The 27,042-nt window shown below is 46.6% G+C and overlaps 1 protein-coding gene across 1 annotated transcript in view; it reads left to right on the forward strand.

The window, feature by feature from the left end:
• Positions 1 to 1,763: 1,763 nt before the first annotated feature.
• The window catches only part of LOC144691708 (uncharacterized), a 371,588-nt gene continuing 346,309 nt past the window's right edge, over positions 1,764 to 27,042 (forward strand). The window contains exon 1 of the mRNA XM_078560070.1: positions 1,764 to 1,970. The gene's annotated coding sequence lies outside the window, so the exon portion shown is untranslated. The remainder of the gene's footprint in view (positions 1,971 to 27,042) is intronic.

The following is a 27,042-nucleotide window of genomic DNA, read 5'->3' on the forward strand; positions in this document are numbered from 1 at the left end:
AGATTAGCTAATTTTCCACTGAAGTTTGGAACAACCCCTATACTCTACCAAAGGGTATACATCTGCTGAGCTGTTAATGAAGCAAAGATTAAGAAAACGTTTCGAGTTTAGTTCGAGCAAATTTGACTGCTAAAGTTGAACGAAAACAGTCCGGTCAGAAATGTCAGCACCTCACAAACAGAAGAGAACATAGGGCGGAATTTTATGGCCCTGTCGTGGCAGGCTTGGGGCTGTAGAATGTGGCAAGCAGTTCAATAGTTCATTAACTTTGGCGGGACCATAAAATCCCGCCGGCGTAAAATTCTGCCCATAGTTTCAGAAGAAACAAAACATATTCGTGTGCTGAATCCCCCCCCACCTCACAAGTCACATAAGTGGGACATGAGAAATGTCATAGAAGCTTGTGGTTCTATTCGATACTTAGCTGAAATTGGTGGAACAGAGTTAAGTGTTCGTGTAGATCACATTATCCCAGCGAGGGCTGATCCAAAATGTGAACATGATCTACTTGATAACGAGATTATGCCTGCATTTGAACCAGTTCATTTCAAGCACCATTTCAAAAAAAAACATGATCTTCTGAGAGTCCTGAACTGGAGCCAGACAGTCCAAAACTTGACTCCGAAATCTGTGAGATGATCAGGAAGACTACGTAAACCTGTCGTCAGACTTGATTTATAGGTACAGTTTACAGGTAAAGTGAAAAACAAGTCAGTTGTTATTTTGTGAAATGTGGATATTCGCGGAGATTTGTTTGTTTTTGAAGTCGTATAGTTACTGCAATTGTAAATAGTTTTTTTTAAAAAAAAAAGCTTTTTTTAATTAGGAAAGCACTGTAATGTATTCATATGTTATGAACATGCCCAGTGTGTGAACACACCATTAAAAATGTGATCTGGCCATCTTGGTGCCCCTTCTCTCTCTTTACAAGTTTCGCCCAATAATTCAGATGCACCAATAATGGATGTGTACACAAGTATTAGCTTGAATGGACTGTGTGCAATGCTTCTTTCTTTGGAAAAAAATCTTATTATTATTTACTGGCCAAATATTAGCCAAAATAATGTTTTGAACAAAGATGGACAAATATCCAAAAGTTTTGATTGGAGCTGGCTTTCCTTATCCTCAATGTTCTTCATAAAGTTTTGAGGACTGGCATGTATTCCATTTAATTATTAGGCAACACTAGCCATGGGCTCTGCTATGTGGATGAAATCCCAGTAGTCATTCAAATACTCACAAAGATACCCTTGACTTTTATTGAAGCCTGAGCTAGAATCTTAAATTTGCTAATGACTTTACTACTTTGTATCGTCCTTGTTTTCACATGGAATATCAGTGCCAGATTTCAGAAACTAATAATAGAATACAATCCACCAAAGTTTCTCAGATAAATTTTCCTTTGGATCTTTTCTCACACAATGGCTGCTTGAGATAAACTCATATGCTGAAATTTGGCAAAGCGACAATGGCTATATTAATAGCTGATTTAAAGGTTTTGAAGCATCAGTAAACCATAGGCCCACAGGCTGTTCTCTGTAGTACAATAGACAAAGGGGGGCAAGTGGCAGGCATTTCATGAATTGGTTTGGGGCCAGCAACTGGAGTGAAAGTTAAGAACCTGGCGCGCAAGTGTACGTACTAACATGCCGTTCTGTGGTTGGGGTAAGATGCATTGCAAGGTCAGAGGGTACACTGCTTTGTTCTGCAACCAACTGGGATTTGGAAGTGCATGAAGCTGACACTATTTTAACTCTATCTGCCCAGCCAAAACCTGGTGGTTAAAATCTGCCGGGCCACATACTCGCAGATGCCCTGCTGTTTAACCTGGTCTTCTGAGCATGCAGCAAGAACACCATCAGGCTCAGACTGTGCTTTCAGCTGATGGCGTGAACAGGGAAATCGCTGTGGCTTTTCTGCCAGGGAAAAAAAGCCAGAAGAGGATCCAGGAGCAGAAAAGGCTTGAACCGGTATACTTTAAAACTTCCTTCGTGAAACGGACCTCTGTTGTAAAAAAAAGTGTGGGCCTTCATAAGGGCTGTTGCTACAAAGAATGTTTTTAACCAATTGCCTTTCTTAGTGCTTCCATCTACTTTTAATTATATGAGGACTCATTATTATGAGTCACGTTCTTAAACTAAGCTACGAGGGGGCAATTTGAAAAACAAATATGTAAAATGTCAGCAAGAAAAAGATCACTGTCAACAACTGGAAGCCTGATTCATAACAGCCGGTGAGTTTCAGTCTCACCAGAGAACCTCTCCCAGCACCGCACCCTTGATATGTACCCTCCACACCACCAGGGGGTGCTTGTAGTTTGAAGCTGATAATTCAGTCACATTTAAACCTTTCAGCACTGCATGGTTTTGAGTTTGGGAGAAATACAAGGGAAATAACATGCACAATGGCAGCAAAATCCTAAATTTTATACCAATAATGGGAAAAATGCGTATGTGGTGAAGATTCTAGACATGTGTAAGTTATCAAGGCTTTTTCAAATGAGAAATAAACCCTGCATTACAGTGTAAGAAATTGTGTATTTTTAATTATATACTCTATCCTCTTCTCCCTAAACACCCCAAGGGCCCCATGTATCATGTATTGTTTGAAGAAGGTTGGACTGCATTGAAAGTTAGCATGTCATTAAATTAACAGATAAAAGGTACAGAACTTGAGTATTTTTTGTTGAAGCTTTTCATTTTGCACTCATCAGGACAATTCGCAAGAATACCAATGTAAGGGAAACAACAAATTTATACTGTATGAGAAGAGAGTGCATTTGCACACTCAGACCAAGCACAGTGCAGTGTCAGGTAGTAACCTGATAACTAAGCTGTTCAATCTCATCTCACATAAACACTCCCTAGATTGTGGAACTGGGTCCCACTTTAGCATTATCTGATGAGCACAAGGCAAAAAGCTTCAACCAAAAAAGTCTCAAATAATAAAATATATACTAGTGAATAAATAAGGAAGTTGTGAAGAAAAAAAGGAACAGAAGTAATGGCCCAGATTTGCAATCAGTGCTAAACGAATGGCGTTTGCCATTCATTAATATTACAGCAACCCACAGAACTTTTGTGGACTTTTGTGTGGCAATTTACAGTCATCGGGAGTCCAATACAATACTATGCCCTCTATTGGAGATCTGTGGTCTTTGTGAGCAGGGTAAGGAACAACATGCAGTTGCAACCAATCAGATTGAAGAATCCTTACCGAGCCATGCAGAGCCTAAACCAGAAAATGCTTCTAGAATATTTAATTCAATTTTAAATCATGGAGAGAAAGCGAGGGAAAGAAAGATGGGACTAAGAGAGAGAGAAGAGTCAAAAGGAAAAAGTAAAAAAAAAGTTTTTAAACCTCCAACAATAATCAAAATCTGAAGGAATGAGAGTCCACATATGTAAAAATACATTTTCAGTGGCAGGGAAGTAGTTTGGTAGTAATCAAGACATATTATGCTGTCGAAAATTCACTTACACTAGAATTAACAAGGTCTCACTTTTTCTGTCAAGTTTGGTGGGTGTCTAATGGATAAGGAGCACTTACCCAAGTGACACTCAAGCCCTTCATGCAATTGAATGCTAAGTCTAACAACAAGGTACTGATGTGGAAGAGCAGGGCAAATTGGACAGCAATTCTTGACTTCTGCGTTTAACTGCTCACATGCAGATGCTGGAAGTTGGCAATTCTAGCAGCGAATGGCGACAGCCTCACCATTATTCTTACAGCAAAATCCAGACGTTTTTTTCAATGTAATTCTGTCTCGAAGGTGCAACAACTCAAAAATATCACATGTTCATTGTGATTGGCTCAAATAATTCATTGACTAATCGTGAAACAATCAAAGACAGCTCACTTAATCAGCAAGAAGTGGAAGGTGCCAATCAGTAATGAGCTATCAAGATCGTTTCAAGCTTGAAATAAAAACAAAGCAATTAAATTACTTTGTTTCAAAGCAGTAATTTCTAAACTACACAATGGATCATTGAAATAACTCAAAAACCTTTACTCCAACCTCTGATTGCCATTTCATTTTCAAGACCATTGACTTTATAGTCTAAATTCAATCATCCTGTTCTCCCAGTAGGGAGTTATGCTTGACAAGAGCACAAGTCAGAAATAGTGCTACAACAATGTCATCCCAATTCCCTGACACACACACTCCTCAAGCACAGCTAGAGGCACAGGATTGGAAAAGTGGGAACATCGGGTGGAATTTAATGATCATGGTGATGGGCCAGTGGCAACCCCGCCATGGCCATTTCCGGGAAGCCCATTGGAATTAAGTATCAATAAGGCAGCCCACGAGGTTCCCGGCTCCTGCATCACACTTTCTGGTGTGGAGTTGATGGCCTGCCTTCAAGAGGTGCTGGCCAATCAGAGGCTGGCAGCTTTCCAATACTGGCAGTGCCACCAGGAGTGATAGCCAATGCTGGTGCTGCAGATCGGGCTGTAGATCGTCACCGGAGCTCCCGGACAAAGGTGAGTGGGGTGATCACTGGGGCCAGTCTGGGAGGTCCCAGAGAGGGGGTGGTGTGGGGAAGTGGGAGGTCATTGTAAAGGGCAGGCGAAAGTCTTCCTTTGGGTCCCTCACTTGTCATCATTGACTCTTCTTACCCCAGACTTAATTGGAGGGAGCCGGGAAGGCGATGGGATCTTCTGCTTCCCAGCCTGTTCCCGGCGGGGGAGCATTACATTTGACCATCATGTGTGACAGTGACTGAGTTTATGTGATAGCAGTGTTTTTGTGAGGCTGGGTGAGTGAATGGGAGTACTGTATATGTGAGAGTGAGTGAGTGCAAGTTTATCAGCACATCTCTCAGCATATATAATCATGCTCCAAAAAATCCCACATATTAAAAAAATTTTAAAAATAAATAATTGTGGTAAATGTTGATTCCCATGTAGTTAGTATTTGTACAATCAATATGCAATGCCAAACTCTAATTTTAAACAGTACCGATGAACTGATGCTCAATGGCTCCACAGCTGGTTGCTATATTAATCAGATGGAAATGTACCTTCAATGTTAGATGGCTAAGCTTAATAAGGGAAAGGCTTTTTAGGCAACACTGATTATTTTTGGGCTAGTTTTCAAGAGAAGATAAATTTAGGAACAATTGCATTAGACATATACCATCTGTTCTAATTTTATCCATATCCCTCTTCTTGCTGTTACACCCAACCTTATTGTTGCCGACTTCTCCTTGAGTGAGCAGTCAACATTTTCAATGGCCATTCATATGACTTGTACTGTTTTTTTAAATGCTCAATATTTCAGGTCCCCATTGAGTGCATGAGGGGCCAGTTAACTCAGTTGACTAGACAGCTAGTGTGTAGACCAGTAACACTAACAGAATCACAGAATAGTTATAGCAAAGTAGGAGGCCATTCGGCCCATTGTCTGCGCTGGCTTTCCAAAGGAGCAATTTACTTAGTGCCATTCTCCCGTCTCCTCCCCGTAGTCCTGAACATCCTTCCTTTTCATATAATAATCCAATTCCCTCTTAAATGCCTCAATTGAACCTGCCCTCACCACACTCTCAGGCAGTGCATTCCAGATCCCAGCCATTCACTGGGTTTTTCCTCATGCCTCCATTGCTTCTTTTCCCAATTACTTTAAACCTGTGCAATCTTTGTTCTCAATCCTTCTGCCAATGGGAACTGTTTTCCCCATCTACTTTCTCCAACCCCCTCATGATTTTATATACTCCTATCAAATCTTCTCTCAACCTCCTCTTCTCCAAGGAAAACAGTCCCAACCTCTCAAATCTATCTACATAACTGAAGTTCCTCATCCCTGGAGCCATTTTTGTGAATCTTTTCTGCACTGTCTCTAGTGCCTTCCCATCTACGTAAAGTGAGGCACTCAGAAGGGGAGACAATACTCCAGTTGAGGTCAAACCAGTGTTCTATACAAGTTTAATGTAACCTTTTTGTTTTGGTGCTCTATCCCCCTATTAATAAAGCCTAGGATGCCGTATGCTTTATTAATCGCGCTCTCAGCCTGTACTACCACCTTCAATAACCTATGCACATATACACCAAGGTCTCTCTGCTCCTGTACCCATTTAGAATTGTCCCCTTTATTTTATATTGTCTTTCCCCGTTCTTCCTACACTTCGACACTTTCTACATTTCTCTGCATTAAATTTCATCTGCCACTTGCCCACCCATTCCACCAACTTGTGTATGTATTTCTGAAGTACTACATTATCCTCCTCACTGTTCACAATGCTTCCAAGTTTTGTATCATCTGCAAATTTTGAAATTGTACCCTGTACACCAAGGTTTAGGTTATTAATGTATATTAGGAAGAGCAAGGGTCCTAACAACGACTCCTGGGGAATTCTACAACAAACCTTCCTGCAGTCTGAAACACCTACCGTAAGGTTGGATGGGCAGCGAAAAATGTCTTTCAATTACCTTTTTAATGGCCTGAATAGGCCTTATAATTGTGCTGCCAACTCTGGCGCCTGTCTGCCAACCGAAATATTGCGTGAGTCTGCGATGACGTTGGGACGCTCACCTGATGTCATCATGCGTCATTTTATGCTCGATTGGGTTGGACGCGCCCACCTGATGAGTAAAAATTCTCCCCTCTGTTTCCTGTCGCTCAGCTAATTTTGTATCCTTGTTGCTATTATCCCTTTTACTCCATGAGCCATAACTTTGCTCACAAGTCTTTTGTGCAGCACTTTATCAAATGCCTTTTGGAAGTCCATGTACACCACATCAATAGCATTGCGCTCATCAACCCCCTCTGTTACCTCATCAAAAACTCCACAAGTTAGTTAAACGCAATTTTCTCCTAACAAATCCATGCTGGCTTTCCTTAATTAACTGGCATTAGCCCAAGCGACTATTAATTTTGTCCCAAATTATCAATATTATAGTCTAAGAAAGACTGGAAAATTATGGCCAATGCCTCCTCAATTTCCACCCTCATTTCCCTCAGTATCCTTGGATGCATCTCCTCTGGTCTTGGCGCCTTATCAAATCTAAGTACAGGTAACCTATTCAATATCTCCCCCTTATCAATTTTAAGCTCTTCAAATGCCTGAATTGCCTCCTCCTTCACAATGATCTGGGCAGCACCTTCTTCCTTGGTAAAGACAGATACAAAGTATTTATTTAGTACTTCAGCCATGCATTCTGCCTTCATGTGTAAATCTCCTTTTTGGTCCCTAATTGGCCCCACTCCTCCTTTTACTGCACTTTTAATATTTATATAATATTAAAGAAGACTTTTGGATTCCTTTTTATATTAGCTGCAAGTCTCTTGTCATACCCTCTCTTTGCTTTTCTTATTTGCTTTTTCACTTCCCTTATGAACCTTCTATATTCAGCCTGGTTCTTGATTGTATTAACCACCTGACATCTGTCATAAACACACATTTTCTTTATCATCTTAATCTCTATCTCTTTCGCCATCCAGGGAGCTCTGGTTTTGTTTGCCCTGTCTTCCCCCTTCGAGGGAATATATCTTGACTGTACTTGAACTATCTCTTCTCTACTTAGGTGCAAACCATCCTGCCTATACAAGTTCCATCTCCCCCAGAGCTGGTCCCAATGTCCCAGGAATCTAAACCCTTCCTCCTGTACCATCTCACCAGTCATGCATTCATCTGCTTGATCCTCCTATTTCTATACTCATTTGTGCATGGCACTGGGAGTAATCCAGAGATTACTACTTTTGAGGTCCTGCTTGCTAATTTTCTGCCTAGCTCCCTAAATTCTGACTGTAGGACCACATCCTTCTTTCTATCTATATTGTTGGTACCAATGTGGACTACGACCGCTGGCTGTTCACTGCAGCCGCGCAGTGGCATCCTACATCCTGGCACCAGGGGGGCAATATACTATCCTGGATTCACATCTGTGGCCACAGAAACGCCTGTCCATTCCCCTAACTTTAGAATCTCCTATCACTTTTGTTATTCCGGTCGTCTTTGAGCACCACCAACAACCCCTGTACAGCCGTGGTACCATGGACTTGGCTCTGGCTGCACGCCCTAGATGAACCATCACTTTCATCAGTATTCAGTGTTCCATACTGGTTGGAGAGTGGGGTGCACTCAGAGGAATCACAGAATCACAGAATGTTATGGCACAGAAGGAGGCCTTTAGGCCCATTGTGTCTGCAACGGCTCTCCAAATGAGCATTATGACTCAGTGCTATTCTCCTGCCTTTTCCCCGTACCCCTGCACCTTGTTTCTATTCAAATAGTCATCTAATGCCCTCTTGAATGCCTCGATTGCACCTGCCTCCACCACACTTACAGGCAGTGCATTCCAGATCCGAACCACTTGCTGAGTGCAAAAGCTTTTTCACACATCACATTTACTTCTTTTGCAAATCACTTTAAATCTGTGTCCTCTCGTTCTCGATCCTTTTATGAGCAGGAACAGTTTCTCCCTATCTACTCTGTCCAGCCCCCTCATGATTTTGAACACCTCTATCAAATCTCCTCTTAGCCTTCTTCTCTCCAAGGAGAACAGTCCCAACCTCTCCAATCTATTTTCATAACTGAAGTTTCTCATCTCTGGAAACACTTTTGTACACCTCTTCTGCAATCTCTCCAATGCATTCACATCCTTCCCATAGTGTGGCGCCCAGAACTGTACACAATACTCCAGCTGAGGTCTAACTAATGTCTTAAGTAAACTCAGCATAATCTCCCTCTTCTTGTACTCTATGCCCCTATTAATAAAGCCAGGATGCTGTATGCTTTATTAATTGCTCTCTCCACCTGTCCTGCCACCTTCAATGATCTATGCACATATACACCCAGGTCCCGCTGCTCCTGCACCCCCTTGAGAATTGTACCCCTTATTTTATATTGTCTCTCCATGTTCATCTTACCAAAATGCATCACCTCACACTTCTCCACATCTCTGAACTTCATCTGCCACCTTTCTGCCCACTCCACCAAATTGTCTATGTCCTTTTGAAGTTCTAAACTGTCCTCCTCCCAGTTTACACTGCTTCCAAGTTTTGTTTCATCTGAAAACTTTGAAATTGCCCTGCGCTGCCTGCCTGTTTCTTCTTGACTGTCCCTGCATATGCTTAAGCTACGGGGTGATCACATCTGTAAATGTGCTGTCACAAAGCTTTCAGCCTCACAGATGCATCACAGTGATGTCAGCTGCTGTTCAAGCTCCAAAACATGGAGCTCGAGCTGCTGCTGCTGATGACACTTCCTGCACATATGGTTATCCAGGACACATGAAGTGCCTGAAGTTCCCACATAGCACAGGATGTGCATTCTAGAGGTCAGAGCAACACTGCCTTCCTCTATCTATTAGATAATAAATCTTGTTCCTATTAATAAACTTTACTATTAGTAAAGCTTCTACTACTGATAATAAATGTTCCTAATAAACCTTACTACTTAAAAATAAAAGATAATGCTTACCAACTACCCACTTCTCTTCTGTTAGTGTCACTTAAATATAGGGAAGCTAACAAAATGCTTTACTTAATTTGTTAACATTTTAAATCTCCCAGCTATTTTGACTCACTCCCTAACTTTGGGGAAAGGGAAAACAGCAGTGATACTCACCAACCAATCAATTAACTGCTTTCCAGTGATGTCACTGATTTTTTTCTCTTTGTATTTTTTTTCAAATTACAGCACATTTGAAAATTATGCTTGGAACATTGCAAGCTTTCCATTGAGACCATTGTGCAACCACCCCCACCCTCTCACCCCCCCAACCAAACCTCCTTCCTACAGTCACACAGCCAACCAGCACCTTCGCAACCTTTCCTCCTGATCAAGGCTGTTCATTCCATTCACTGGGATGGAACTGACCAGGATTGGAGGGTCGTGCGGGCGGAGCTTTGCAACAAAGTAGGGGTCTTGACAATGGGGAGAAGTTTCTGAATGACGGGTGGGCTGGTCAGGAATGGGTGTGGGCGGATGCGGAGCCAATCAGCTCCGTGCCGCCGTTTTACGTGTGTGCGAAAGAGCGCAGATTAAGTACATGTTGAGATTTTTTAATAAAGAAACATAAAAATGATCTACATATGTCCCCTCATGTGACATGTTTATGAATTGAGCAATAATGATTTATTTATTTAATAAAACCTTCAGGAAACTATCGCCCATGGATGAGGTTTCCTGAAAAACGCAAAGGCCGTTTGGGCTCTTCGCCTGCCCGGCAACTTTAAGGTTGGACAGAAAGTGTTGATAATTACTTAAATTGGTTTTTTAATGGGGCTGAATGGCCTGCTCCTGCTTCTAATTCTTGTGTACATGAATCCCTTTGTGCTACTAAAGATTTTCCTTATACACTTCCTATTCGTTATTAAGCCATGCTTTATATTGAAAATGATTTCATTTATTGAGTGGGCTGAAACCGCGGTTTGAGTTTTGAAAGACTGAACAACAGCATTCAGACTTAAACAGCAACTTGTAAGATGAATTTTGCATAACTGTACCCTACAAATTCCAAAGCCACTAAGATGGAGTCAGGCTGTCTATAAGGATATATCAGTGACAATCACCTTAGATGAGTGTGAATGACCCATCTCCTGACCCATTCACAAAACATACAGGCAGCACCTGTATATTCAGCTGGGTGTGGAACAAGCCATTAGACATAATCACTTTAGACAACGGACCCTGGCTGAGAAGGGAACCTCTCTAGCCATAATTGAATTATGTCTAAACCATGGATCTGGAATCAGCTTGTCATGTCCATGTTTTGCTAACTGGTCAGTTGGTGAGAGGAAATCATGCGTTGAGCCCACAAACCATCTTTGTGTTTTTAAGAAACTGTTTTTCTCCAAGCCAGTCAGAACAGAAGAAGAGATGCAGAAAAAGAAAGACCCTGAGTGGGTATTCTCCCTCTCTCTCCATCCATGCTGCAAATTTGAACCCTGCCTGTTGTTTGACCACCCACATGCCTCAGGTAGTGTTTTAAGAATCAACACAGCAGCAGCTGACTCCAGGAGACCAATTAGAAATCGTCTGTCAACATCTTTAAATTGTCCTGCCGAAGAATTTGGAAAGTTCATCAAGCCCAGTCTGAAACCATTCAAGGCAACAATCTACTGAAACCATATACAACTGATTGTTTCTTGTACTTTTAAACTACTTACCTATCCTCCCACTTTGCAACTTATTTCTGTTTGTGTGTGTGAAAACTCTTGAATGCATATTCGTGTGAGACTCAACGTTTTTATTTTTATTTAGATCGGGTGTTAAGTAGAATAAACACTATTCTCTTTTATTTTAAAAACTTACAAGGAAATCTGTCTGTGTGTCTTTTACAGTCATAGCTCTTAAACAGTTAAATACTCACCGCATTGGCAAGCATATTCTTTAAAAAGAAGACCGTTGTGGTCAAACAAGGGGTGGAAGAAGAGTAGGGGCCATACTAGCACTTCTCACCTAACAGTAACATGTTGCTTCTACGTAGTGCTACCCTTGTGAGCTGGAGGCAGGCTGCTCGTTCCCCTGCTCTGACATGAGATCCCCGTGGTGGACATCCTCTGCGTTTCGGAGGCTGTGGAAGCCCTGCCAAAGACTGCCACAGCTGCAGGGACAGGAGGCAGCATTTACATTTCTGTCTGAGTGGGGATGACAAAGGCCAAGAAGTGGAGGTGCCTTGAGAAAAGCCTCCACTGTCATGAGTTATTTCGCAATCTTTTCTCTCAGGCTGCACTTCCCTGCTAGCCAAGAGCACTTGACTGCATGTGAGTGTGGTGTTCGCCACCAAGGAGGGGCTTTGATTGGTGTTGTGCAAACTGGCAGCCAGAGTGTGCAGGCCATCAGATTGGGCCAGCCTGCTCCATCTGATTTTCCATGGAGTTGGGCATTCTTTCTATGGAGATGGTCATCAGTGTAAACACCTGAGACATCATGTCACTCATGCTAGAGATGGACTCCCGCATTTTCTGTGGAAGGCTGTGCAGTGCCTCCGGAAATTCGGACAGAAGAAAACACGTTTCATGTCGCTGCTCTACAAGTTCCTTTTTAGTGTCAGGCCCCGCCACCCAATTCTCAGCGCCAGTCCTGCTGAGCTGAGCTTGAAATGTCCTGTGCCCTATGCCAGGTCTCTCCACTGCTCTCCCTGTCTCCAGCACATGTGCCACCCTATCTATCTGAGATGCTGCACCGACTGAGGTATGTGTATCTGTGCTGGTGGATGGTGCGCAGGAGTCAGGTAATGGTGCAACCTCCAAGCGATGGTTCTCCTCTGAGCATTCTTTGGGCTTCTCCCACATCTCCTCAGCACTGTCAATACACCTGTGGGGGATGAAAGAGGAGGTGACATAATGGTTGTGTACCACAGGCCGTATTGCTATGGTGATAACTAGCAACCAACACTCAAGGTGCGCACTTCTAAAAGCATCAGGAGCTTGGTGAAGACCTGCAGCACCAACGCTTTGCAAGCAGATTTGACTCAGTTAATTTTAGCAGGTGTCAAGCTTGCATTGAAATTACTTGCAAGCAACAGGCTAACATAGCCCAAGACAGATACTTCATCAGTTTTCCCTGTGAGCTACTAACCTAGCTTCAGAAAAGTATAGCCAGCACCAGGAACACTGAAGAATGAGACTCAAAGCCTGTGGGCTACGACAGACCAACATGTTCACCCACTTAGAGCTTTTAAATTGGACCTTCCAAGTAACACAAAAATACTCAGTCGGCCTTTATTTAGAATTCAGTGAAATGGTGCCCATTAGTTTCCTCTTACGGAATCTTATGGTGATAAGACCATTTCTGGGCCCTGACCCTGGAGGGTTCTGAGGTGCGTTGTGAAGATGGATCTTCCATGAGGCAGCCAATTATGTTGCAGCCTCCATATTCACTGTCCAATTAAGGATGGCTGGTGGGATCTGGATGTGGGACATTGGTTGAGGGAGGCAGATTTAAAGCTGGCCAGATAGTCTTGTGTGCGGCTGTAGTCAGTTTGGTACTGCCAACTTGGTGGGATGAGCATAATGGAGAGAAGGGGGTCAAAGGTTGCCCCAGCATAATTCTCAGATGTCCCCCTTGAGGTTATGGTGGAGGCGGTAAGGGGCACACTGTCTTATCCTGTTTCCTGAAAGTGGCAGGAGGCAGCCAGCTTTAGTGACAAAGGAGGTATGGCTGGAGGTGACACAAAAGGTTTGCAACCAAAGTGCCTTCAGCAGGATGTGGATACAGTGCCACAAATGCTTCAATGACCTTCTGACATCTGGAAAGGTGAGTGACATCAAACCTGTTAGTGACAGAAATAAGGGTCTTTTGTGCTGCTGACCTATGCACTGCAAATATCCAACTATTGCAAGTCACAGCAATACTGAACCTTGTGTGGACCAGGTCATGAAGTGGATGAAGTAGGCACTGGCAGCATGGCCACCCACAGAAGACCTGAGGATGTCAACATGACAGGGAGAGCATATGAGATGTTCTTTGGCATGATAACATCTCAGCTGCCGAAGTTGACCTTATCTTTCATGAAGATGCCCTCATCCACCCTTGCAAGAAGGAGAGCACATGATGCCCGGGAGAGGGAGTGAAGTTGGGGTGGAGCGACCACATTGCTGTCCTTACGCCAATGGAAGAGAAAGTCCTGGCAATCATTCAACACCTGACAGTGCATGACCTGGCACACAGAGAAGTGGGGGTTCAATGTGAGAACTCCTACACTTACATATCTGATACAGCATTTTTGATCTTATTTGCAGACTTTGGCAATTGAGACAATGATGGAACTGTGAAGTGGAAGGGATGCAGGGATGTCACATTTATTGCTATGTGTTTTTATCACCACAGAGCCATTGCTGGAGGAATAACAGCTGGTGGCAGATGATCACCTGTCACACCAAATGTGAGGAGCTCATGGATTTCTTTGACTTCAAGATTGCGACAATTCCTGCTGGTCTTTATTGCTTCTCCTTTCCTTTACCCCAGCCCCATCACCTCTCCCCACCCCCACCATCGCCCGCTCAATCTAGTCCATGTTTCGTGCCAATCTTCTCTCTCTCTTTTTTCATTTCGCTCATCCATGGGACTCATTACTTATTCCTTGAATCCCCTCACCATTCAACTGCCCTTATTGGCCCCAGGTTGGCTGACAATAGGCGGGATTTTCTGGGACCGTCCTGTCTCACCGAAAGTCAATGGACCTTTGGCTGGGCCGCCGAGTCTCCTGCAGCGGGTCCCACCACGATGGGGCCTGAAAATCCCAGCCAATGTCAATGTTTTGCTCAGGTACTCTTCTGCTGTCCTTCAAAATCTGTATCACCAATCCATCAAGGAAACCCTTTCTTGATCCATCCTTCCTTTCTAACCTTTCTTTCCTCTTTAAGCTCCTCAAGCATGTTGCAGTTTCATGTCCATTTCAAGTTCTGACCACAGCACCTCCTCCAGACTCAGTCATCCTCACTGCCCGTGTCGCAGTATATTCAGTTCAAATCCTTTGTTCCATCTGTTAAACCCTCCATGCGTTGCCTCATTCTGTCTCTGGAATCTCCTCTTGAACACTCTATTCCTCTGATTCTGCCCTTTCACTCCTCCCACGCCCTTTGACTCACAATTAGTGGTCACAATTGACCACAATTGGTGGTCAAGTCTCCAGCTGCCTAATCTTTACTCTAGAACTCTCCCTAAATCTATCTGCCTCTGTAGCTTAACAACCTTTGGTCACCTGAATCTCTTCCTTTCAACTTTCCATGCCACCAATTTAAGAAGCCATTGGGACATGTTAGCCCTAATAACGTACAAACGAAGCTGTTGTGTGTTTCATGATTAATGCTTCTTTCACTCTAAAATTCCTCCTCTCCCCTTTTTGCATTTTGCAGGATGATGAAGGAGATGATGATGAGGTCCTCGAAGACGAGGATGCCGGCAATGAGGCCATCACACTGGCCAGACGAGGCAGGTGCACTCAGGAGGCTATCATACCATCAAGGTTTGTGGAGGATGATGACGAGATGCAGCGAGGACAGTCCTGACATTTTCACCTTGCATCTGTGAACGTTTGACTCCTGTGTGGCTAATGGCAGCGCACATACCCTCAGTGCTCAGGCTCATATCATGGAGATGTAGAGGAGGCCCTAATAGTCGCTAGATTCCAGAAGGATGATGATGAAATGCAGTGAGGACACTCCATAGATCTTCACATTGCCTCTGAGAATGTCTCCTGTCTGGCTGAGGGCAGCTCGCTTGTGCTCTGTGATCAGGGTCATATCATGGAGACACAGCTGTGAAACTTTAAATGCACCTGATCCTTTGCCAGATTTCTGCACCTGACCCTTTCAGGAGCACAGCGTTACCAGTCACAGATGTTGAAGAGATGGTGGGGCCAGCCCAACCTCAAAGGTGCTGAGGGCACACAGTGCATGGAACATAGCTTTTTATTTCTGTTGGACTGTGGATGGGGATTGCAAAGGCTGCAGTTTGAGAGACATGTCCACTGGGACAGGATGAGAGATATATACAATGTTACAGTCCTGGAACAGTGTGCCATGAAAGACAGGATGGTGCCAGAAAGGAGTCCTGGACCAAGGGAGCTGCCTAACAACAGCATTTTAAGTGGTTCCTGACTAGGTGACCAGGGTTTTAGGTTTTGTGTGGTAGCAAAAAGCTCGTAGCCTGCAAAGAGAAAACATCTCAAATCTTTTTTTCCTCATACCTCTGTAACCTGCTCTCTCTGAGGAAACCCCTGTAAAAAGGAAAAGGGGAAAACCACTGTTACAGACATTGAAAAGCAAGTTCTCAGCCAGTGACCTAAATGCTAAAAGTGCTGGAAGACCACCTCGTGTCAACAACAAGAACTAAAAGGAATTTGGAAGACATCAATCAAAATCAACCCATCGCATCCTGTACTCCGGAATTGGTGCTATTGAACTGTTTTATCCCATCCTCAAAATCCATGGCCAGAATTTTATGGTCAGCGTGCGGCCTCGGCAGGAGAGGGCGGGGGCGGCCGAGAAGCCAACCGCCGCCCGCAATCGGCTCCGCCGCCATTTTAGGCAGGCGGGCCATTTAAGGCCCGCCCAGCGTAAGACGCGAAAGTGGCAACAGGGAGAAGGGAGCAGGTGGGGGTGGGGACGGAGCTCAATGTTCACCGGGTCCAATGGCGACCCAGCGGCCGATTCAAAAGCAGCCGTGGCAGCCATGGGAAGGCTGCCAGTGAAGCAGACGCACCTCATCCTGGAGCTCTTTACTGGTGAACACGGCAGGCGGGAGGGCAGGGTGGGGGGGGCAGTCAGTCCCGTGTTTTTCTGATGAGTGTCTCGCTGCCCTCCTGGAGGAGGTGGCAGCTCGAAAAGAGATCCTTGTTCCCAGGGGCGGGAGGAGGAAGCCCCCCCCCACCCACCTCACCAAACATGCCTGGGAGGAGGTGGCATCCAGGGTGAGCTCCCATGATGTGGTGAGGCGCACATGGGTGCAGTGCTGCAAGCGGTTCAATGATCTCCTGCGATCAGGAAGGGTGAGTACCATGTTGGCATGGGTCACTTAGTACAGCAGTTAGGAGCGGGCCCCCACCACCCCCCCAACCCCGCTTGGACTTCAGAGTTCTTAGAGTGTGAGTGGCAAATGTCAATGAGGCAGCATCTGGGCAAGGGGGTGAGCCCTGTCTGCTTGGAATGAGTGTCTTGCGGCTCCAGGGTCACGAATTGGCTGAGCCCTGCGAGGTGTTCCTCAGGTGGGGTTGGCCAGGCTGCAATGACGCTGCAGGTATAGGGTGGACTAATCAATGCTCCTCTCTCCTTTCAGGAGAAGACAGCCCAGAACAATACAGAGAGGTTGCGGACTGGCGGAGAACTGGCCCTAATCGGAGGACCGGCTCTAATCTTAAGTAGATACCAGCAGGAGGCCCTGGAACTGGAGAGGCGCCATGCACCTAGGTTAACCAGCCGTGGTGAGGTTGGGGTGCCACAGGGAGGTAAGAGCGCAATGCACTGAGGTCAGAATGTCTGTAATAGCAACCATTCCACTGTAGTCTCTATATTGATGTGAGCCTCGAACGTGGAATCCCCATTTATAATGGAAAGACGAGGGCACCCTGATCCAGGTGCCGGGCATTCAGAGGAACAGTGTAATGACTTCAACTAATGACATGTCCTTGTTCTTCCTTTCAGGCTCACCAGCAACCCATCAGGGTGAGGAACCTGAAGGCCCATCACTGACCCCAGAGGACAGCAACCATGGAAACGCACCTGCATCACACCCTCCCAGCCAAGCAGGCACCAACGCAGATACCAGCACCTCGGTGGGCATTACATCGGCAGATAGTATCTCGGTGCACAGCGATGAGGGCAGTTCACACTCGTTTGAGGTGCTGGTGGAGGCAGAGAGTGTCCAGTGCGCCGGCAGTTGGAGGACCGCTGGGGACCAGGAACATGCTCAGTCGGTGCCTCTGGAGTCATTCCTGAGGCAGCAGATGCTGAAAGTCCAGCAGGGTGTGCGGGAGGATCTGGCGGAGATACATGAGGGAATGCGTGCCATGGTCTCCTTTGTGGAGGAGTCCTTGCAGAGCATAAGCAATGCAATGACCCTCATGGCCGAGCACAATGCCTCCTCCCTGGAGAGAGTGGCGACTCTCATGGAGAGGTTCCTCCAGGAGCTGAATCAGGGATTCTTGGGGATGAGCTCGGACCTGCAAGCCCTCACACAGGTGGTCACTTTCAGTGTGGGAGATGGATTGGGTACCCAGTATCCCAGTTAGGTGCCCATCCATCAATGGTGAGCAGGGAGGTCCAAAGGGACCTGATGTTGGCGCACGATCTGCTTGTTTTCTCTGCAGGCTCCTCTCAGGCACTCCAGATGAGGGCAGCAGCTCCCCCGCCCCTCTGTCAGTGACCGTGGCATCCAATGAGGCTGCGGCAACTGGGGAGATGCCAGCCGTGGCACTGGCCGCTCCCTCCCAGGCGGGGCCAGCACAGGCTCCACGGGCCAGAGGACGGCTGCCAAGGTCATCAAGGCCAACAGGACAGCAGAGTGAGCAGGCTGTCTCCAATGTCAGTGCCAGCGAGGGGGGAGCACCTAGATGTAGCACCCGCAAGCAGAAACTTAAAGCACATTAAGCACAACACGGGCTTATCACTGGTGATATTTTTTCCCCCCACTTTTACGTTAAATATTATTTAGCGTGATGGATAACACCTATCACTTTCATTTGTATTATGCATGCCAGGAACCACATCATTAAATGTGTTTCTGTTCAACAAGCCTCCGGATGCTTGATTAGTTCTGCAGGTGCAGGGTAACCCGTGATGTTATGAGTGAGTTATTTGTCATTGAACTTTATTGAAATAGCGCATAGTGCACGTTATTCACCAAGCAAATGTTCCTGTCAGGTATTGAGTATGGAGCCTGCAGCCCTGGCACGTGGTGGTGATTCTTATTAGGTAGCTGAAGGAGCATTGGATCAAAGCCTCTTGGGTGTCCCTGCCTCCCTGGAGGTTGCCCAGGTCAGCGTCTGTCCCCTCAGCGTTCTCCTGACCGTGCTCGTCCTCGGACTCACTACTGGACTAATCGTCTGTTGCCAGAGCAGCTGCATCATCTTCTTCCTCCACTGTGTTCCCCTTTCTAGCACCAGATTGTGGAGAGCGCAGCATGCAACCACTATCAGTGACACACGACCTGGAGGGTATTGCAGTGCGTTCCCTGAATGGTCCAGGCATCGGAAGCCCAACTTGAGAAGACCTATGGCTCTCTCTACCACCGCCCTTGTGGAGGTATGGCTTCTATTGTACCGCTGCTTGGCCTCTGTTCTTGGATGGCGGAGAGGAGTCATGAGCCACCATTTGCGTGGATAGTCCTTGTCACCCAGCAGCCATCCATCCAGCTGGGCTGGAGTACTGAAGAGCCTCGGCACCTGGGAATGTCCGAGGATGTAAGCGTCATGGGAGCTGCCTGTGTACCTTGCACAGACTTGCAGAATCTGCATCCTGTGATCACACACTATCTGCACGTTCATGGAGTGGAAGCCCTTCCTGTTAATGAAGGCACCGGGCTCACCTGCTGGTGCCTTGATGGCCATGTGTGCAGTCTATAGCACCCTGGATACGGAGGAACCCAGCAATCACTGCAAAGCCTCAGGTTCGCTCTGCCTGGCTAGCCTCGTCTGTGCAGTAGTGAGTGAAAGTCAATGCACACTTGAACAGGGCGTCTGTCACCAGCTTGACACAACTGTGGACAGCTGATTAGGAGACTCCACATAGATCACCCACCAATCCCTGGAAAGAGCTGGAGGCATAGAAGTTGAGGGCCATTGTGACCTTTAGTGCCACTGGCATAGGGTGTCCACCCACACAGTTGGAGCTGATCTCAGGGTCGATCATCTGATAGATGAAGGTCACTGTCTCCCTTGAGAGGTGGAGCCTCCTTCGGCACTGCACCTCAGACATATTGAGGTACTGCATCGCCGCCTGTAAACCCTGGCAGCAGGATAGTGGCGTCATCTGCGGCACCTTCCGCCTTGGACTTTTTGTTGGCCCTGTGCCCCTTGTACATGCGCCTGTCCTCCCACAGGTCCGTCCCCTGGAGGCTGAATAGGGACTCCTGGCCTCCCCCCACCTTCTGGCCCTTCCACCTCAGTGGAGGTGCCTCCAGCGGAAACCACAATCCCCATTCCCAGGGTAAAGGAAGGCTGTCTGATACCTGGAAGGCCCCAAGTGCTATGACTCCTCCGGAGTTCTGAATTGAAGCCTCCTATTTCTGTCAAAGCAGCTCTGAAGTGAAATGAAAATGTCCTGTTCACACAAGCAAGTAGCAGCAACTTATAAGCTAAAGTACAAACAACTTGCATTGCCCACTCACCCCTCTTGTCCCGCTGTGGATGAGGTTTTTGAAAACGTGGCCTATCTACCTGCTCATTGCGCCCGTGCGATGCCCCTGAAAATCGCATGGGCTACGTAAAATCACAGTCAATCGGTGCCTCAAGGGCCTTTACTGGCCCGTTAATTAATGGCGGGCGCGCCTCCGTTTTCATCGCGCGCCCACCTAGCGAAATATCGTGAGGGTGTGCGGTGACGTCGGGATATACGCCCAACGTCATCGTGCATCACTTTACATTCCGGCATGTCGGGCGTACGCCCGCACGCTGAAAGTAAAATCCTGGCCCATGATTTGTGTTTCTTATGTGTCGTGTGTGTGTGTGTGTGTGTGTGTGTGTATAGGTATTTAAGAAGGGGGTAGAGTTTAAGTTATAGTGTTAGAAGTTAGCAGTTCATATTTCTTTATTTTGCCATTGGTTAATGACAGTTTGTTCAATTAACAGTTATTTGCTTAACTCTACAAACCTGGTGCTCATATTCTGTTAGCCTAAATTAAACAGTTAGATAGAATTGGGGCAATCTGGTGGTTTGGTTAAACTTTTCACGTTTGTCACGGCTCGGGGAACAGTGGGGCTTGGTATTACGGTGCGCTAAACCCAGTGAGTCGTGAGAACAGAGAGAATGACGGAACTCTGTGATGCCTGCACATGACATTCTGGCAGCAATGACCAGCACCATCGATGTGCAGGCATCGCTAAAGTGTCCAGTGAGTGTGAAGCTGGACCATCACTTTGGTCTGAATGTTACACACTGCACAGGGAAGAGGCCCTGGACTGAGACACCGGCCTTTATCTTGTGCAGGAACCAAGGTTTCACATCTGGGTGATATGAACACTACTCATCATAACAAGGAGCCATAGGCAAGGAGACATTCCTGGGAGTTTATTTACAATAGTAAACATTAAGTACAAGTGATTAACACCCATGCCCAGGCTGTGCAGCTACATCTGTGGCTCAGTTCATAGCACCCTCGCCTTTGAATCAGAAGGTTGTGGGTTCATGTCCCACTCCCGGAAACCAAGAACTGTGAATGTACTCGAAAGAGTTACATCTTCTTAACCTTCCTATCCCTGCCATTATGTATTAGTATTCCCCAGACATCCACAGAGGAGGTGGAGGCAGTCTGCTGACTGCTACACCCTGTTGCGATGACCTCTGGAGGGCTGTGACCTTGAGGGCCCCTGCCTGCTTTCAGAGTCCAGCTATGTGGCAGTGGCACCCCCTTGGCCTGTGGAGCTGAAGCTGCTGGGGTCACAGGAAGAGGGGATTCAGATGGGCCAGACACTCCCGGAGTCACCTGGGTGGATGGCCCCAAGGTGTGCACCTGCTGATCCTCCTCCTAATGGGTGCCCAAGAGCCCATAGCTGACTCCACGAGGAGAAGGGGAAGCTGGAGTGAGATTGAGCTGCCCTGCACCCATCTCGGGTACACACTGTTGGAAACCAACCATGGCATCAGCAATGGAGTTCAGTCCACGCAGCAGTGCAGGACCAATGTTCTGGGCCAAGGTCTCCACGGTGGTTATCATCCTACCAGTGTTGACCTCGGTGCATTGGCATGCCAGCGCTATCACCTCAGAGTGAAGGTAGACGGACTCCTCCATCATGCCTTGCAATCTGAGGAGTGCTGCGGACATCCCTTCCTGATGTTCCCGAGCTTGCCTTTGCAGCTCCAGCAACTGAGGTATGACCGAGTCCAGAGGCTCGTCATCTGACTCGGGCTCAGCAGATTTCTGGCCTCCAGGAGTCCTCTGAGTGCCGGAAACCTGGGAAGTCCCTGCTGCTGCCTGCTGCAGATCAGACAGTGCAATGTGCTCACCAGATTGTGACCCCGAGATTACTCAAGAACTAGTCCCACCGAGGTGTGTGTCTCTGCATTGGTGGAGGGTGTGGGTGAGCGCTGTGATGGGTCTTCAATTAGGGTGTCATCAGATTCTTCTTCCAAAGTGTCTCCGGTGCTTGAGTCAAGGACCAGGGGCATGGACCCCCTTGGCTGCTTCCCAGATGTGCCTGCAAAAGCAAGGAGAGATAATTCGTGCATGGACTGCGGAACAGGGGAACTGGCTCACAGCATTGTTGTCTGATGGATGTTGCACTGCTGGATCCTCACTTGGTTGAGCACCGCTGACCTCACTGGATGACTCTATCTTCAAAGTCTTTGAGGACCTTGATGTCAGGCATTCCCCCACCAGTCTGCAACCTCTCTATTTTGTTGTGTGCCAGCTTGTCCTACATGAAGACAGAGGGGGAGTGTAAGCAGGATGTCTGCCAGGCCAGATGAGAAGGATGCCTGACATGTGTGGGTGGTGAGTGGTGCCATGGATGGGATGAGGACATGATCCGCAAAGCCGATGAATGTGTGTATGTGAGAGTGAATGGTGATGTCCCTTGAACAGGCAGTGAGTGAGGGCCCTGTGGATGTGTGATGGATTTGTGAGTGTGAGTTGAGAGTGATGAGAAGAGTGACTTACCCTGGCGGAACGGAGGAGATCATTCATCCTCTTTTGGCACTGGGTGACTGCCCTCTTTTGCAGGGCATTGGAGCTGACCACCGCTGCAACCACTTCCCATGCTGGATTGGTGACCTTGCTTGATGGTCTTTTCCCAGAGCGGGATAGAAGACTTCACGATGGGCCTCCATTGCATCCAGTAGGTGCCTGAGGAAGGCGTCGGTAAATTTGGGGGCAGAATTTTTCCTCCCTTTGGCAGCCATGACTTTGCAGCAGCTTCTGAGCCCTTAGAGAGTGCTAGCTCTGTGCAGGGGCACCCTTTAAATATGGTGCCTGGATTAGTGAAGGCCTGAGGTGATGGCGGGGCGGGCGAATCAGAGGCTGCCCTGCCTGCGACCCAGCGTGTTTCTCAGGAATGCATTATTAATGAGGCGGGACGCGCCAACAATGGGACGATATGGCGCGAAAACCCACCATTGCAGCCAGCGGGCAAAATGTCCTATTTCCTGCCCACTTTGTGCAAATCTGGGACAATTCCTCTCTTGGACTTTGAAGTTTAAAATGAAGTTTAAAGTTTAAACTTTTATTAAAAAATGGACATCCAAGGGATAGAAAATAGCTCTGGACATATCAGATCAAAGAGTTGATTATTATATACATGTGTGGCAAAAAGTACACTATCAAAATTCTCCGTTTATTTTATGTTTCTTTGCTGTTAATTTTGGAACTAGTACTGGCAGGCAGAAGGTGTGATATCATAATAGTGCCACTGTTTGACTGCAGTGGGTGCTGTGCATGAATGACTACAGCCTGAATCAAAATAACTGTGTCAAATTTCTTTGTCATCACTATCACATATAAAGAATAAATAAAAAGCCTTGGAGGAGTGGCTTATGGCTCAGGGGCTTTTGGCAATATACGCCCATATGAGCCCAAAACCAACATCAATAATTCAGGCTTAATATTTAAAATAAGCACTGGATGTAAAGCAAAGTGACTTTTTAATATTTTTTCCAATCCTGCATAGAAGGAAATTGCTTTCTACTATAAGTTACTTCTATAGATGCCTTGCTGGTTTAACTGAAAACATTAAAAAAAATTTTTTGCAAAGGTCATGGGATGTTAAGGATTAAAATAATTAAACTCCTAGTCATGTGCAAATAAGCCAGCATTTTAAATACTGTCCCACACTATCTTCCCAATAAAAAAATTTCCCTGCAGTAAATTGTTGATATTAACAAATACACTGATTCAGATAGTTGAGAATGTGGATAACAGGATATTAGCAATTGCTAAAGTAAACAATAGGGTTGCTCTCGCTATCTCTATCTCTGTCACACAGCACAATTTGGAATAATCGGACTATGACGACGGGAGTAAATTGCAGCATAATTCTGTGTCTACTTTGGGGATTTGGAAAGTTCCACAAACATAGATAAATGATTAAAGCTGTCACAGCATTAGGCCAATTGTTGGATGTATTTGCTCAATTTTTCTAAGAAAGATTTACCAAAATCATCAGGAACAAGTCAACGTAAGTATGTGATCCAATTCTATCAGCAGTATGAATTGAATTTGGATCCTTGAAAATTATATTATCCCAAAATAAGCATGAACTCTGGGTAGGAGGACTGCTGGGAAAATTAGGGGAAAAATACACCTTGGATAGAGACATGGGGCAGGATTCTTGGGTCATCGGGCGGGCGTGGCCAGGAAATGGCCCGCTGCCCGCCATCGGCCCCTGACCACCATTTCATGCCATTCACAATGAATGGCCAGCCAGTGTGAAAGGCACGCTGTGGATCTCAGTGCTGGGGACGGGAGGAGGGTGAGCGCTGAAGCCGGTGCAGACGCGGGGGAGCGCGCAGTGAAAGCTCCCTGAAGGCAAAGAGCTGCGTCAGGGAGCTGAAGAGTTTTAAACCAATGGGTAAAGTTTTTAAAAACCTGGAAAAAATATCCACACAGCGGACTCACTCACCTTAATATGTATATTTGAAAAATTCTGCCCAAAAATTTTTATTTCTTTTATATTTAATTACGGAAACCTCATCCCGCCTATCAAAAATCCAAAGGCTGATTCACCCACCTGCCAACTGTAATGATGAATGGTTAGTGAACAACATGGTTAGTTAATTGATTAATGGCCTTAATAGGCACCTTAATTGTCGGTGGGCGCGCTACCAACTCTCACGCGTGCCCGCTGACCGAAATATCGTGCGAGTGTGCGATGACGTCGGGGCGCTTGCCCAACATCATCGCGCGCTATTTCATGCTCGGGTATGTCAGGCACGCACCCGCATGCTGAGTGGAAAATCTTGCCCATGGATTTGTTAGATTGAGATTAATCCCTTCCTGCAGATCTGGGACTAGAGAAGGTTTGCTTTGGATTGAGGTACAGTAAAGAAAGAGGAGCAGCAGCAGCAGAAGACTCAACAAACCAAGACAAGCAGTAGGTGGGGCTGTTAGAAGACAGCAGCTACAGCTTGTAGAATGCCTTACCCAGCTCATAGGATCTATCGAACTGTGCATCAGCAGTTTGCAATTCACCAGGAGGGTTGTTGCTGCTCTCTTCAGCTGATTGCAGCAGAACCTGGCATTGGATCAGGAGGCTAAACTTTGCCCGTGACTGTCATAGTCACCACTGCCCTTAGCATTTTTCAACTCAGACTACTTTCAGGCTGCTACAGGATACATCACCTGCATCTGCCAGTGTGCAGTATGCAGTACCCAGCTGCATCAAGCAGATCACCAATGGCCTCTGCACTAGACACAACCAATGCATTAACTTCAACATGAATGCCAATAGTCAGAATGAGTGAGGGGCATTGGCAGCAGCTTCCCTTATGGTCAGACATGGTTAGCTGCACTCATGTAAGCAGCAGGGCACCAGAAGACAACCCAAGAGCTTTTGTGAGTCTTCCACTCCAGCAATGTTCAACTGGTGTGTGACCATAGCAGAAAGATAATGAGAATCTGTGCCAGTTCTACTGGAAGCTGTCATGATATAATCACCGGCCTCTCACTTTTTCAGTTATCTCAGAATACCAGGGAATGGCAGCTAGAAGACAATGGGTATGCCCTACGCCCATGGCTGATAATATCTCTCCATGACTCCACTATGTCTGATCAGCGCAGGCGCTATCAGAATCTTGCCCAGTAGTTTGGTCCATGCCATACACTTCTACGTTCTATACAAACTGGCAATGCAAGGAGGATTAAAGTTGGAGGAGGCAAAGCAACAGGAGAAGGCATCATCTGACAAGGAAGAACTGGATGAAGTTGAGGGAGAATCAGTGAGAAATGCCAAGGATCATTTAATTGAACAGCGCTTTCTGTGATGGCATGTTCATTTAGCTGACAACTCACTAATAGTCCCTCCCTCATTCACAGGCCTTGCTGCATCCTTCAACAGTCCCTTTATCTTGTATTAAAGGATATTGGAAGCATTCATCCATCCTCTATAACTATAACATACTGACAATGTGGACTCAGAAGCTTCTATGAAGCAGACTTTGCAGACATTAGTGCCAAATGTGACGTAGTTGATGGCAAGGGTACAGGTTTGTGTGGGGGCCAAATCCACTTCAGCTGCTGAATTCGCCTGCTTCTTGCCAACAAGAAATTGTGAGAGAATCAAACCATTTTAATGGTTTGGCCCTTATTAGCCAATTACAGGCAATTTCCCACTAATTTTCACTCGCCAATAAGCGGGATATCCAGCAGGCCCAGCATCATAAAAAAGAGAGGCAGCAGCTCGTAAAGTGAAGACGTCAGGTTAGCATTGAGCATCAGCAATATTCCAAGGAAGGGCACCATGATTCTCAGCGGCAAACCATGGAGAATTCTGTGCAAAAAGTCAGGATATGTAAGGATCTCCTGTTCCACTCAAAAAAGATTCACATTTAGGCAAACTATGCGGTCGGACAGGAAGGACATCTCAAAGCTGGTTAGTGGTGTCAACCTGACCCCCACCTCTCCAGGACACGGCTACAATGCTACAAGAAGTGTAATCTTCTGACATGTTTGCCCAACATAGGAATTATTTATCATATCTCTTCTGCATAGCCACGTCACTTCCCCCAGGCCAGAATTTTGAGGTCGGTGGGCAGGCCTGGGAGCGGCCGGGAAACAGCCCGCCTCCCACGATCATCCCCCGACTGCGATTTCACACTGGCGGGCCAATTAAGGCCCGCCCAGAGTGAAACGCGGTTCCTCATTGGTTGGGGAGGGCTGAGCAGTGGCGGGGGCTTGTTGGCCGCCGGGTCGCCATTGGATTTAAAAACGGTCCAGGCAGCCCAGGAAGGCTGCCATGGAAGAATGTCTGTTCTTCATTGTCAAAATTCAAGTGATGGATGCAAGTGTGGCTGGACACAGCAGGTGTGAGGGCAGGTCGGTTGAGCACTTGGCCCCCAGCTTTTCGGACGAGCGCCTTGTGGTCCTCCAGGAGGATGTGGCTGCCAGGAAGGACACCCCTGTCCCGAGAAATGGGAGGAGGAGGCCACCACACCTCACAAAGAGGGCATGGGAGGGCAGTGCTGGTTAGCAGCCATGACATGGTGCAGCGCACATGGGTGCAGTGCCGGAAGTGCTTCAACGACCTGCTGCGCTCAGGAAGGGCGAGTACTATGTTGGCATGGGTCAGTGTGCAGACGTGTTCAGGTGTGGCCAGCCTCCCCGTGGACATCAGGGGTGCTAGAGTCTGAGTGCCAACTCTCAGTCACGCCGGAGCTAGCCAAGGGGGTGAGTCCTGGCTGCTTGGACTGAGTGCCTTGCGGCTCGAGATGCCCTGGGAGGTGTTCCT

Source organism: Cetorhinus maximus, chromosome 16, assembly GCF_964194155.1.
Source record: "Cetorhinus maximus chromosome 16, sCetMax3.hap1.1, whole genome shotgun sequence".
In the NCBI taxonomy this organism is placed as follows: domain Eukaryota; kingdom Metazoa; phylum Chordata; class Chondrichthyes; order Lamniformes; family Cetorhinidae; genus Cetorhinus; species Cetorhinus maximus.